The following is a 4,355-nucleotide window of genomic DNA, read 5'->3' on the forward strand; positions in this document are numbered from 1 at the left end:
AAATAGTCCAATAAGGCTCAGAATATAGCCCGGAAGTCTACCAACCTCTCCCAAATTGAAATATTCGATTAGGGTAAAAGGATAGCACAAAATCGACTTTCTCGCCAGAACTTTAAATCTTGAAAAACGTTAAAATAACCGGAATTCTCATTATATTTCAACCATGATTGTACAGCTAAAGAGGATTTCTAAGAAAAGATCCATTCCACTAACAAGCAGAATGTTAGACAATATTCTCTGCATAGAGAAAGAACAAGCCTAAATTTAATCAAAGATAATTCTGGACGACAAACAATGGTGAAGGAAATTTGTAAATCAGTTTTTTAATTCTTATTCTTATTCTTATTTCTTATGATCTTATAATTCTTATCAACTTGTCTTTCTATTCTGGTATTTTTCCATCTTAATTCAAAGAAGCCAAAGTCATACCTATCTTTAAAGAAAAAGGCTCTCCGTTTGATGCTGAAAACTACAGGCCCATCTCTCTGCTCTCAAACATTGATAAAATCTTTCAAAAACTTATGCACAAACGTCTTATGACTTTTTTTGATCAATCAGGCTCTTTGTATCCATTCCAATTTGGTTTCCGCTCAAAACACTCTACAGAAACATCACTTCAATATTGTGTTGATCAAATCTCAACTGCTCTGGATGAAGGTGAGTATGAATGGCTGCTCCATTTTCATTGACTTACAAAGAGCTTTTGATACTGTTGACCATGAGATTTTAACTTCAAAACTAGAATTCTATGGGGTTCGTGGGATAGCTCTTGATTGGTTTCGCTCTTTCTTATCTGATCGATCACAATTTGTGTCCATTTCTAGCATTAGTTCTAAAACTAAGCCTATGCTTCACGGTGCTCCCCAATTATTATTTCTTCTTTACGTTAACGACTTGCATATTGCCCTTCCTTATTCCTTAGTTAACTTATTCGCTGATGCCACAATGCTTTTTCTCAAAAACGAACTATTAAAACCAATAGCCAAGCAAGCTAACATCGATCTAAGCATTTAATGAATTGGTTGAATGCAAACAAGATGTCTCTGAATTCTAACATATCTTTAGACCTATTAGAAAGAAAATAAACTACGACCTAAACTAAAAATCAACGGACACAGACTCAGACCTAGTAACTTTGTGAAATATCTTGGTGTATACATCGATGGACATCTAAACTTAGCCTGGGAATCCATGCTATGATTTCTTTTTTGATAGATTGATGGCAAAATGTATAGCATGGTATGGGCTGAGAGTTTGAATTTCTCAGATCCTAATAACGGTTGAAAACATAGCCAATCAAATTTTGTTATTCTTTTACTGGTCACACTTTCTTAGAGAAAGCGCAACTTCCGAAATTTGGTTTTTATCTTAGTAAGTGAGGACAGCGCTAAATTCGAATTTCCCACTGTAAAAAATGTGAGTCCAATATTGGACTCACAGCTCGAACCCGTCTTGTGCACATCAAATTATAAAAAAAACACACGACGGGTCTCCTGTCTAATCTAAACTGGAAGCTCCACATTGATTTTGTTTGCAACAAATTAAAAACGTGCGAATGGTGCACTGAGTAAACTTCGGCATTATGTCGACAAGAAAACCTTATTAGCAAGCATTATATTATTCTTTATTTCACTCTCATCTCTCGTACGCAGTTATAGTCTGGGGACAACACCAATCTGTTCGCGCCCGTCGAGTTCTAACACTACAAACGCAAGCTCTCCAAATTATCACATTTTCCAATTTTCGAGCACATTCCTCACCTCTCTTCTTGGATCATCCTCTTTTAACCTTTTTTAACTTCGTAAAATACCTGAATATTCTCTTTATTTACAAAATCTTTAATCGAATGATACCACCTCCTCTGCAAGAACACTTCATTTTGACTCGTCTTGATGATGTTGAGTGAAGTCATGAAGTCGTGCGATGTAAATCTGGTCTGTTAAAACTTCCCAAAGTCTCCACAATAACTTATGGAAATTACTTAGTACTATATCAATCCATTTTATCTTGGAATGAACTTTTTGACCTTTGATGATATGTCAACCTTTAAATTGGATCGTCTTTTAAGGACTTGATTAAATTATATTACCTGTCGCGATATTTCTAATTATTTTTATCAAATTACCTATTCTAGCCATAGATTCATTTATATCTTACATTAACATAGGTACTTATTTTTATAAGTATTTCTGTAGATTTATTTCTTGTAACTTAACAATTTTGCGACAACCTCCTTAGTTTAGATTTTCTTCTATGAGTGTGGTCGCTAGTCTTGTTATAGACAAATAAATAAACACTACTACTACTACTACTACTTATTCTGTTGTGTTAAGTTTGTTTAAGTATGTGCATGAATATATAAACATGATTTGTGTTTAAGTTTGAGTATACTTTTTTGTCAGACTCCCCTGTACATATAATAATAGAAAAATAGCATTGTTTATATACCAGAAGCGTTGTCGGTGTAGGAGAAAAACGTTGCAGAAACAAGAATAAGTCGCAACAAGAAGACATATATTTTTCATATCCATACATATCCATATGCTTTTTTTCATATTTTTACGTTGCTCTGTCATGTTGTTGTGTTGTAGTTGTGACTTCGGAAACTGCATTGCAATAAAAATCCACTCAGGCCCTTTAAGTGGATTTCTTTTCGGAAAAAAAGTTGATTCTTCTAACCATTTTTGAAACATCATTACTCTTTCAAAAAAATTCATTTTTTAGAAATTTTTTCGACTTCATGACGGAAAAAGATAGCATTTTAATATGGTTACAATGATACCCATCAAGTCGGTGAAATATTTACATAGAATTTCATTAATGTGGAGAAAATCGCTAAAAATACATAAAATGGCGCCTCCGCGGGATACACCGTTGAGCTTTTCATCTCAATTTTTGTACACGAGTAGTTCAAGCAGGTGGCTATTCAAAACTACTTCAATAGTGAAAGATATATTTGTAGTATTTTCTCTATGCACGAAAGAATTACCAAAACTTCAGTATTTTCACTTGAGTTCAAAGTTCAAGCCGTATTTTAACTATTTTGCACAATGAAACCCTCCACTACAGAGGTACTTTCAATATGCCGGCTCTCCTCCCTACTGCCTTGGAAAAAGAAAATCACGAATTTTCAATTTTGTATCGCGCGGAATATAGGAAAAATATATTTTCTCCAAGAAAATACTCAAGAAATGGATGGTACAGGCCAATGGGTAAACCTGTTTGTTAAAAATGGTTGATTGACAAGTACATTCTTACGCAATAAGCCAGTAATCAAATTTAAAACGAAGACGCAATTCTTTCGTTCTTTTGAGCATAAACCAATTAACTCTATCTCTTATTTATTTCTTAAAAGAATGTTTACAAGAATAAGATTACGTTTATTAAATAATCTTTTAAAAGTGTTGAATGATGCGTGAGGCCTTTTCATTGAACATATAACTCGGTCGATGTTTTTTTAGACTGTACCAGAGAGATCTTAAAAAAGAGGGAAAAGAAATTTTTGTTTCAGAACCACTTAAAGGGCCTGAGCAACCTTGTTTACTTCGTATCATGGGCTATTTTTATACTTACTTATAAAGCCAGATAAACCATCTGCTTTTCGAATGCGAAAGATTACAGAATTCAAAAGCTAAAACATCTGCTTTTCTTGAAGTTATTAATACCAAGATTGTGTATCTACCGTCTTAAGGGGTGAATAGCGATTGGGGTGAGTTCTGACTCGCAAAATTAAGGACAGGAAGAAGTATGATTATGTATCATATCTACCGATCTAGACAAATTACTAGACCGATTCTTTGTCACACCAGAGCAGAATTCAGAAAAAAATACACCAATAGCAATACGTAAACTTGTTATTGTGTAGTGTTATTGCACTGAATTGTAACTTTGTAGTGTGGGTTTGTTATGGACTTTGTATCAGCCTACGCCAGGGTATTCTCAATCAGTAACGTAAAATAGGCCTGCGGTACATATGGGACCGAGGTGTGGTTGACACCATTGACACTAAGACATACTATACATCTAATCTATCTTTTTTCCCGCACCAAAAAATATTGACATTGTTGTGGAGCAAGGCATCGGGTTCTAAGTTTACGGTCACCGAAAATTTCAGTTGCTAGGTTTAATGCTTTGACCCAGACTTATCGAGTTGATGATAGTAGCTGAAACCGAAAGGGTTGTGAAGTAATACCGAGCGAAATATTTTTTTAGCGCTCACCAGCGCTCACTTCGCACTTCGAGCTTGAGATTATTCTGTTGTTGGTTGTGTCTTGTGCTTGTAAAATCTCATATGTTTTAGAAAGCAACCTTGACTGTGTTTTCTCACGTTAATGATGTGTTTACTGGATTTGAGC

Source organism: Clytia hemisphaerica, unplaced genomic scaffold (genome assembly GCF_902728285.1).
Source record: "Clytia hemisphaerica strain Z4C2 unplaced genomic scaffold, Clytia hemisphaerica genome assembly, whole genome shotgun sequence".
In the NCBI taxonomy this organism is placed as follows: Eukaryota; Metazoa; Cnidaria; class Hydrozoa; order Leptothecata; family Clytiidae; genus Clytia; species Clytia hemisphaerica.